An 11,251-nucleotide genomic window follows, 5' to 3' on the forward strand; every position below is an offset into this window, starting at 1 on the left:
TAATCCTATACTCAGGAGGCAGAGGTAGAGGCAGGCAGATCTCTGTGAGTTTGAGGCCAGCCTGGTCTACAGAGTGAATTCCAGGACAGCCAGAGCTACACAGAGAAACCTTGTCTCAAAACACACATACACACACACACATACACACACACACACACACACACACACACACACACAAAGGTAGTAATGAAGGTGATGATGTGATGATGATATGGTGTTGATGAGGATAATGAAGGTGCTGATGATGAAGGTGAAGATGAAGCTCCTGATGAAGATAGTGAAGGTGATGATGGTGGAGAAGACGATGGGGGTGGCGTTGATGGTGATAAGAGGATGGTTCTGATGATAGTAGTGAGGGTGAAGATAGTGATGAGATTGGTGACAGTGGAGCACCAGCAACGAACTTCTCAGGCCCTCGGCATGCAGCCACCAGTGGCCCTTGTTGCTTGCTGGATGCCTGGGGTCCCTGGAATCGATCTCTCCTGAGCTCTCAGCCACTGACTGTGAGTCACAGGAAGACAGTGGAATGTGACCATCCTGTTTGTTGTGTGAGTAGGCTTTAATCACAGCCCTCTCCACAGAGCTCAATTAGCTTCTCCTAAGCAATCCCTTTCTCTCAGGGCAGATGAGTGAATTCTGAGCCACTGTGCGGACAGCAGCCAAAGCCCACCTGCTGCTAAGGAAGGCGCAGCTTCAAAAACAGAATGTTTGGTTTCTTTCTTCTTTCTCTCTCTTCCTTCCTTCCTTTCTTTTTTTTTTCTCTTCTCTTTCTTTCTTCTTTCTTCTTCTTTGTTTTGTTTTGTTTTGGGGGGCACAGGGTTCCTTTGTGAGGCCCTGGCTGTCCTCGACTCGCTCTGTAGACCAGGCTAGCCTTGAACTCAGAGATCTGCCTGCCACTGCCTCCAGAGTGCTAGGATTAAAAGTGTACACTACCACCGCCTTGCTATATGTTTGATTTTTTTTTCTTTTTCTTTTATGGTTTTTTTTTTTAGACCGGGATTCTCTGTGTAGCCTTGACTGTCCTGGACTCGCTTTATAGACCAGGCTGGCCTGGAACTCACAGCAATCCACCTGCCTCTGCCTCTCAAGTACTGGGATTAAAGGTGGATGCCACCACTGCCTGGCTACATGTTTGATTTTTAAAACACATTTTAAAAATTCCTGTTAGCATTTTTTCTGATTCACAGTATTTCCATGTGTCTGGAGAGACTTAACTCATAGGGACTAAGAACTTGGACAAGGAAAACTAACATTTTTATGTTCACTGATTTCTGACTCAAAGGATCATTTCCTTCTCTTGAGAATAATTAGCATCCCTGGTACTTTGTTTCAAGTAGAAAACATGTGTTCACCCCACTTTATAGTTGCCTCGAGTATTTTAAGTGTTGTCCACTCCGACCTCAGAGCCACAGGGATGGTCTGCTGCACATGGGCCTTTGATATCCAGTACACCTCAGAGTGCACACATCTGAGCTGCTGATGTTTTGGCAAATGTAAGGCCATAATAACTGGAGCTCTTTGTGGTCTTGTGTGTTTGTTCACTTGAAACAGTGGATTGTGGGCTGGAGACATGGCTCAGAGGTTAAGCGCACTGATTGCTCTTCTAGAGGTCCTGAGTTCAACTCCTTCCAACCACATGGTGGCTCTCTTCTGGTGTGCAGGCCCACATGCCAGCAGACCACTGTATACATAGGAAAATAAATAAACAAACAATGGATTATGGACTTTGTGGACAGAGGTTTCTTTTTGATGCTGCAATGAGAGATGTAACGGGGCGGCTAGGCCAAACTTATAGGGTGTGCAGCTCTAAAAGTCCACGCTCATGTGATGTGGGGATGTCTATTGGCAACAGTGTCCACACCAGTTTGGCCAGACAAATCACCCCACTGCCAGAAACTAAGGACAGTGAAACCCTGGGAAATATGTGGGACTCTCCGACTATTAGTTAACCTTCTGTAAATCAAAGACTGCTATAAAAAAAAATCAAGTCTATTACCCTTTTTGCATTTATTAATTGTGAAGTTAAAAAAAAATCCATTGGCCTTGAAAGCCCCTATCCACCCACCCCACCTTGGAGGAAGGGGGGGGGGGGTAAGAAGCCCTGGGTCAGGCCAGCAAGTCTACCACCAGTGGACCTGTAGGCCTCTGCCTGCCCCAACAGGGTTGCTATGTGCCTCCGCATTTAAGGAATAGGGCTGAAAATCATAGTGCCACTGCAGATGGAAAAGCAGTGCCAGGCATAACCGCCGCATAGTGAACACCCGTGGGCATGTGTGGAAGGAGCCATCACACAGTCCCTTCCCCCATAGGCATGTGCCAGAATCCGCCAGCAGCCCTGCTCTTTGACACACCTGCTGTGCTCCATCCCCAGCTAGGAAGATCTGAAGTTATTTTCTAACATCAGCGTTACCCATTCTGAACGCACATGTGCTTCAGTTTCAGCCATTGCAATTACAGTAATTAAACCAAAAAGCCCAACTCTGGGAAGAGGCAAGGTGTTTACAATTTTGGCGTTGATTACATAATTAACATCTGCCCAACATACGAGACACCGAGCTGTTGAGTAAAACAATGTTCACTCCCTGTAAACACTAATCCGACCACAAAGCCCCAGAGAGGGCAATACATTTTCCTGTGAAGAATCAGCAGTGCAGTGGGCAGCGGATGTATAGTTTGATAGGCTTGTTTTCTTCCATAGATTAAAATCTCAGAACCAAGTGCAGCTCAGCAATCAGGCTAAGTGATTAGTCTGCTTTAGAGCTGATCTGACTGAAGCTAGACTTTAGCACATTAAACATTTCAGAGGAAAACATACGATATGCAAAGAGGATGCTGCCAAGCCGAGAAGAGGCCTGTTGTTTGTAGGAATGCTGCCAGGAGCTCTGGGGAACAGCGTATGGGACAGAGTGCTCATGGCCAGCCAGCCGCCAGGCTGAAAGCAGCACCGTGCCTCACCTTCTGCAGAACCCAAGCCTCATGGCAGCAAGAGAAGACACATTAGGGCCAGTGTGGACTGTGTTTAATGCGGCAGGTGCCATGGGCTCAGACTCCGCCTGCTTCCTGGTCACTGCAGAGGCTGGGAGTGCATGGACACTGGCTCCAAACTGCAGTCACAGGAGGAGGATCAGTGCAAGGAAGGCAACGCCTCTGCATTGGGGGTTCCTTCCTGGGCGCCACCCCAAAAGCATGCTACTGTGAGTCCAGGCTGAGGTGGAGAAGTGGGCTCCTGCCTCATCCCTTGAGCTAAGGCACTCTGAACAGCATGTCTGCCAGAGGGACATCCGAAGTACCTGGCTGGGCATCCATTAGGGTTAGCATCCCTAGTGACTATCCTTAGGAGCTAATCCGGTGGCATGGGCTGGGTGTCTCCAAATCTGGACAGGAGAGAGGAAGCCCAAGGGAGGCCTTGGAGTCATTGTAGAGCTTAGTCTCTGCTTTTGTCTTAACAGAGCTGGTAGGGGGGCGAGGGCACAGTGACTCACCCTTACCTCAAATCATCATCATGGCTCCTACCTGAAAATGACATAAATCTGTGACCCGCAGGACCCGTCAACCATATACAAACAGACACCTGTGCACCAGTGTTCTCAGCAGCTTTATTCACAATGGTGCAAGATCTAGCAATGGGTGGGCCATTGGGGTCAGCAGAATGGGGGTGTTGTGGAGGTGGGGCAGAGATAAAGGGCTTTCCCAGATCATGTGTGGCCCAGGATTCAATTTCTACCCTTTCAGAAGAACACCAACCCGGACAACAACACTCTTACAGCAAAATGTGGCACACCCACATGAGGGAACATTATTGAGCCTTGGAAAGGATACAGCGTGAATGAACGCACGCTGTTAACATGAGCCTTGGAAGGCCAGTGAAAGAAGCTCCAAATCATGTGCAGTGTGACTCCACAGACACAGGGCATGAGCGCCCAGGATAGAATGAGTCTTGGGGCAGAAGTCAGAGTAGTGGTCATTAGGGTCTCAGAGCAACACAGTTAAAAGGTGTGGGTTTACTTTTAGAGGACATTGTTATCCTCAAATAGGCTATACTGTTGTGTGTGTCTGTCTGCGAACACACTAAAAAACCTACCCGCCACGCATCATGCCCCTCAAAGGAACAGTCAGGGCCTCTGGGGTGAGTGGCCAGCAGGACAGAGTCACACGTGACAAGGCCCATCGGGGCTGATGTCTCCACTGCCTGTGCCACCCGCTGCGTTCTGGCCTTCCCATCCCTTTCAAGACTGAAGGACACGGACATGCTTTCTGTGGCTTCCCACTGATCTTTCAGGGACCTTCTTCATAAGCTGGATAACTTATGTAGTGTGTCCCAGAGTAGGTCCCTCTGTGTGTGCAGCCTGCTGTGTGTGCATCTCCCAAGCCCTCTCCTGTGAAAGGATGAAGCCCTTCTGCAAGGTTGCATGGAGCCATGGGGAGCCAGTCCTGGGCTCCAGAAACCCTGGACATGCCAGGCTCCTCTGCCCCAGCCCCTCCTCTTTCCTTCTACCTGTGACTGCCCCATCAGCACCATCACATGGGCCTTGCTAAGATGTCTCCCTTATAGGCTAATCATCACATGACCTTTGTTCTATGGGCAGCTCCCTCTCTATCCTAGTGTCCACCCTCAGACCTCTATGGCCCCAACCTCTAATTCTCACCTATTCCCTGTCCCCATGTGGCAACTGTTTCTCTCTGTTCTCCTCAAATTGCTACTCCAGCTCCCAGCTCCCACTGTCTCCTCTGGTTGTGGACACTGATTCTGTTCTACTATGGTCAAGGGCCCCATTCCCAGCCTCCATCTATCCCAGGAAGGTCAGGAATCCCAGTCCTGCCACGGCCTAGAATCACAAGGGAGGAAGTCCTCACCATGCCCTAGGGTGGTCAGGGCCTGCCCGCCCTAGGAAGGGCTTCTGTAGATCCCAGTGTCAAACCTAAGGCAGTGCCAGGCAGGGCAGGGGCTAAAAATAAACCATCTGGGGCAGAGGCTTGTTGGCGCCTCAGGAGGAGGGCGGGCAGGAAGGGAGCCTGGGCTGGTGACAGGAGTAGTCATAGTCTGAGGAGGAGCAGGAGGGGCCACTGACTCTTCCTTCAATCCACAGAGGCAGTGGGAGGAGGAAGTCAGCCCTGGATCAGACCTGTGGGCAGCTCCCCCGTCAAGCCACAGCCCCTCCTTCTGGCTGGGCATTGGTCAGCTCTGGAAGCTTCTTTGGGTTTCTGGGGCACAAAACAGCTTAACCCTCCTGAACAGATGATGGCCACTCTCAGGCAGGGACAGGCCCAACCTAGCCACCCAGACATCCCATCACCACGTGTGTGTGTGTGTGTGTGTGTGTGTGTGTGTGTGTGTGTGTGTGTGTGTGTGTGCGTGCCCTGCTATGTGTACCTTCCTTCTTCCTGGTTCATTCCTTCATGGCAGGCAGGGATAGGTAGGGGAGGCCCCCATAGGGGTTAATCCGAGGTGGGACGATCCGTTCCTCCTGCAGTGTCCAGAGGGACAAGATGCCACCAATGACCAGGCAACTGCGTGCAGCTCAGGAGCCTGGCAGGCAGGGGGAATCCCAGGACATGGGGAGACATGGGGACCAAGGAAGGGAGAGCCAGGCGGAGCTTCTTGGAGGCAGGAGGCCAAGTTTGGAGAGCAAACATCTGTGAAAGCCAGAAGACTCTCTGGGAAGGCAGAGCAGCACATATGGGAGGAGCCCAGATACTTTTATCTCCTTTTACTAATTTTCTACCATCAACAGTGGTTACCTCAGAGTAAGAGAAAAAGAGGCCCTGCAGAGACCACACAGGGGTGTGGCACCACTGGGCAGCAGCATCTGCAAGTATCCAGGCTTGGGGCCTTGCACTCAGCTGACAGAGACCAGGAGCTAAGTTGGGGGACCTAAGCCTTTGTTTTTACAGTTCTGGTACAGGGCTCCAGGCACAGGTGTAACCATGTGTCCAGCCCACAGGGATGACTCTGTCCTTGTCTCTTCCATCTCCTCCTTCCTCTTCAGCCATGAAGAGACCTAGGCTTTGAGGCCCCAGAAGTGCAGAGCCAGGCCAAGTCTGGCCTGGGACCAGAAGGTCTTGCTGTACAGGCCTCTGTCCAGCCTCAGCCAGCCCACATTGCCACAGTCCCAGCACCCAAGGCCTCCAGGGCCAACGGAGCAGGCAGGTAAAGGACATGCCTTGGCTGCAATCTGGAGGTGCAGGGGGAACAGAAGCTTGGTACAGATGGGTAGGAGGAGCAGCTCAGGCTGGGGTGGGGGTTGAGGAAGAAGCAAGTGACAGAACAGAGTCCCTGGGCACGCTTGGGACTTTATTACTTGGGACACTGCCCACAGAATCTCCATGTCACTCTCCTCCCAAGCTGTTCAGTATCAGAATAGTGACAGCTGGCCCTGAGGAAGAGTAAAAGCTGGCTGTGGAATAGGGAGGAGGGTCATGGCACCGCTGCTCACATGAAAGATGCTGACTGGCTCACCAGTGGAATGCAGCCTGCTCTTAGGGTGCAACTACGATAGGAAGGAATTATGCCAGCACCGCCACCTGCCTAGCACCCCACTCATCCAGCCTCTGCCACAGACCCACCTGCTTTTGAAGGTGAAGGCATCAGGGCTTCTCTGGTGACACTCTGGGGGTGGATGACTAAAGAGGCCCAGGCAATTTCTAAGTGGACCATATCTTGCCTGTTTGAGTCCATGGGAGTGGGAAGGAACTCAGTGGCAGCTTTCTCTGCCCATGTCTCCAAAACCACAGTGGACACACTCCCATACCTCTACTAGTGCCTGGGACTCAAACGTTTGCTCTGGTCACCTCCTTGGGAGCCCCCTCCCCCAGAAAGGGAGCTAACCTTGGATAGCCTTTCCGTATATTATATGGAAAGATTGGCAACAGGGCCTCAAGGCCATAATGAGTCTCTCATCTGAAGCCAGCACAGAGCACAGCACCCAGGGCAGCTAGGTAGTGAGAGCCACACTAGAGAGAGGCCTACTGTGTTGTGTTCCAAGCCTCCTTGTATGGAACAAGACTTTGTGACAGGGCTTCTCCGAGGGGTAACTCACCAGGACTAGGAAGAGGGTCACCCTGACAGTCCCTGCGGAAGAGTCAAGGGTCACCTTCTGGGGACACATGCATTGGTGTCAGCCCAGGGTAAGGTAGCCTCCTGTGCACTACCATGAAATCAGACTGAGAAGAAAGCATGACCAATATGCTTTTCTTTTCTTTGTTTGCTTTTTGAGACAGGGTTTCTTAGTGCAACCCTGGCTACTCTGGAACTCTGTTTCTTGTTTTTGTTTTTAAGACAAGGTTTCTTTGTATGATAGTCCTGGCAATCCTGGACTCACTTTGTGAACCAGGCTGGCCTCAAACTCAGTGATTCGTCTGCCTCTACCTCCCAAGGGCTGGCATTAAAAGTGTGTGCCACCACCACCTGGCTAATGTACTTCTTAAAACAACATTCCTGATGACTTAGTTAACTCAACGTCTCATTAGACCTGAAGCATCATTTATGACCCCTCCATGTCCCAGGGCAGCTGCTGTCCCAGGCTGTGGGGTGGATGACAAGTAGCACAGGCTAGCTTAGGACTCCAGAACTGTCTTGACCACCCTTCCTGAAAGCTTTGGTGCCCTGCGCCTCTGAGCCCATGACAGTGGGAGGGGGCACTGATCTTACGTGGGCAAGCAGGAGATCCAAACTTAGGGCAAAGAACTGAGCCAGGTCAGGTTGCACCAGGGTTCTAGGGACTAGACAGCCAAAGGGACTGACACGACCATCAGGGCGAGTACTCAGGACCTCCTTGGCCTCTCTAGGAAGTGCTACATGACAGGGACTCTCATGGTCCTGAAGTCTGGGAAATGTCAGGCATGCAAGAGTCCCTTTTGTGAGCCTGGCATGGTGGTGCACACCTTTAATCCCAGCATCCAGGAGGCAGAGGCACAGATTGCAGTGAATTCGAGGCCAGCCTGGTCTACAAAACAAAAAACAAAACAAACAAAAGTCCCTTTTGTGTTAGGACTCCCCTATACTCTGGGGTGTTGTGTACCGATATCCACAAAGGTAGTGTTCCCCACCTGTGCTGGCTAGAGTTACTAGAGAGAGGGGAGTCTCACTTGACAAAAATCCTTCCATTAAGATTGGCAAGCCTGGAAGACATTTTCTTAGTGATTGGTGAGGGAGTCTTATTGTGGTGGCCTGGTAGTCTTGGGTGCTAGAAGGAAGTAGGCGGAATAAAATCCCTCCACTCAGAGGTCAGGGAACCCCAGGGGAGGGCGGCAGGAAGCCACAGAGGACCCTAAGAACACAAGGCCCTCTAAATCCACATGAGCAAAGCTCATATACATTCAGAGAATGAAGCAGCATGCACAGGGCCTGCACCAGGCCCTCTGTGCTCATACTGTGGCCCCCAATGGAATGTTTTTATAGGATTCCTGAGTGTGCAAACGAGTAGGCCTGATTCTTGTGCCTTCTCTTGGGCTCTTTTCTTTCTGTTGGTTTGTCTTATCCAGCTTTGATGTGATAGTTTTTATTTTACCTTATATTTGATTTTGTTGTTGTTTTTTTTAATGAAAGAATAAAATTCTAGCCACTAAGGTAAAGGTTAACAATGGGACTGTCATTTATACCTTCAAGGGAAGGGGAAAAAAAATCAGTTTTCTCCAATGGAGTGGCACTGGGTATATATCAACCAGTCTAGTGCAGGCCTTATGTTGAGTAATTGTCCAACAAATAATGTTGTATCCAGGTTTTTTTTTTTGTTTTGTTTTGTTTTTGTTTTTTGTGTGTGTGTGTGTGTGTACGCTTTTATTTGGTTACAGATTGATTTTGGGGAGTGTTGTTTTCTTGGTTTTGAGGGATTTTGTATTGAATTTTTGTTTCTTTTTTGAGAAAGAATGTAAAGTCGGATGGGTATGGAGGGGGAGAGGATATGAAAGAACGTGGAGGGAGAATACACCCAAAACTTATTTAAAGTTTAATAATAATAATAATAATAATAATAATAATAATAATAACAACAACAGGAAGGCAAGCAGGCAGGAAAGAAGGAAAAGAAAGGAAGAAAGAAAGAAAGAAAGAAAGAAAGAAAGAAAGAAAGAAGGAAAGAAGGAAAGAAAAAGAGAGCCAGGCTGTGGTGGTACACTTCTGTAATCCCAGCACTTGGGAGGCAGAGGCAGGTGGATCTGTGAGTTCAAGGCCAGCCTGGTCTACAAAGTGAGTCCAGGACAGCCAAGGCTACACAGAGAAACCCTGTATCAAGAAAAAAAGAAAAAAAAGAAAAAAGAAAAGAAAAGAAGGAAGGAAGAAGGCTGAGCAAACCAGAGGGAGCAAGCCAGTAAGCAGCACCCCTCCATGGTCAGCTCCTGCCTCCAGGTTCCTGCCCTGCCCTCCTTCAGTGACGAACTACGATGTGGAAGTGTAAGCCAAATAAATCCTTTCCTCCCCAACCTGCTTTTGGTCACAGCGTTCCATAGCAATAGTGACCCTAACCAGGACACCACCACCTTTCATGGTCAGGCATAGGTTCCTCCGCCACTACACAGGGCAAAGTATTCTTGGAGACACCGCCACACCCGGAGAACAACTTGTCCTTGCAGTCTCTCAGTTCTCTAGGATAAGCTGCCCAGGCTGACTGCTCTGAGACTCACCAGTCAGAACAGCTTGCTTGCGGAACCCTCTGCGCACGTGGGTGCACAACACTCTGACCCATCGTGTGAGGCCCAGACCGAGGTTCTGAGAGTTGTGCTCACACCACTGATACAGAACTCATGTTTTCACAGACAGCAGTCCACGCCGCCCACTGTCACTGACCTAAGGTCCTGTCAGAAGCTCTGGCCACTACAGTAAAGGTTGCATGGGACTGAGAACTGCCCCGTGGAAGGTGCTTCTGGACCTAAGCTCCCCCAGCAGAGGCACTGATCCCTAAAACAGCAGCTTCCCAAAAGGCACGGCTAAAAGAGGATGCCTGGAGCCAGACTGCATAGGGAACTCCTCTAGTCCATTGAGGAAACTGGTCTTCCCCTCCTCGGGCTCTACTAGCCTCAGCCAGGACCTGTGGTTCACGAACATGGGTGCTATGGAGAGTTATAGGCGGAGGGCAGGCCCAGCCCCCTTGAGTTGCTTCTGGGGTCGCCAGGGTACAGCGCTAACACACCACGCTGCCCTGTTTCTTCAGCCTTCAGGAGAGCCTGGGACAAGTGCCAGTAGTCTTTCCTGATCTTGTTTTTCACTGTGTAGCCCTGGCTGGCCTGGACCTCATTATTAGATCCTTCTGCCTCTGCCTATCACACCTAGCCTGACCTGATGCCCTTGAAGATGCATAATGCCAAGGACAGATGTGCAGTGCACTAGGGTCTGGTTGCTTCAGAATATATCCCTTCCCTTCTGTCTTCCTGAAGATGCAAACCTCTGTCCCAGGCCCCAGGTGGCAGGGTCCACTTGGCCCAAGCTAATAGGAAACATGAATTCCCCCTAGTTCTGCCTTTCCTGGGGAACCCCTGAGAGGAAGTACGGCAACTCTGGACCTGGCACAAACTGACCACTCTGTGACTACAGGGCCCCTGGTTGTCCAGAGGCTAGAACTCCGACTTCCTAGATTTTTAGAACAGAGGTGGGGAGGCCAGGCCCAGGGAACAGTAGCGGTGGCTCCTCCCCAAGCCTCAGAACAAGGAGGATGGGCACAAAAGGGCAAGGCCGGCTGCCTTTTTTTCTCCAAAGCCCCTTCTCACGCAAGGTTCCACGTGTGCGTTTTCAACGGTTCTCAGGTCCAGACACTGGGGCACTGGGGCACTGGGGTGCGGGTGGGGGAGGGGGACCTGTTGCTCCAGCCATGAGCTGACTGCACAAGGAAGCCCAGGAGTTCCCACTCATTAAACACATCCCTCCTGACATAAGGGTCTCCAGCATGGTTGGGAGAGACCCTGAAAATAGAGAGATGGTGTGTGTGTGTGTGTGTGTCGGGTCTTGGAGACAGTGTCTAGTGTCATGTCTTCCTGGTGTGCTTGAATGTTGTTGAGAAAGCTTTGCTGCTACAAAAAGTTGGGAAAGCATCCCCTAGCTCCAAAGAGCAGATCCAGACCCACAGGACACCATCGGAGCAGCCCTTGGGCAGGTCCATGATAGATCTGCACCAGGCTCCTTCTCCTGAGCCTGGGGAAGACCTTGGAGGAACCCAGTGCTCCTGTTCAACCCACAGGTTCCTCAGAACCCAGAGTATTTTCCATAAAAATCAGGAACAAGCAAAGCCACCACCATGATCTCAAGAACACCCCTTAGATCTCA

Source organism: Acomys minous, assembly GCF_964271855.1.
Source record: "Acomys minous genome assembly, chromosome: 2".
Classification (NCBI taxonomy): domain Eukaryota; kingdom Metazoa; phylum Chordata; class Mammalia; order Rodentia; family Muridae; genus Acomys; species Acomys minous.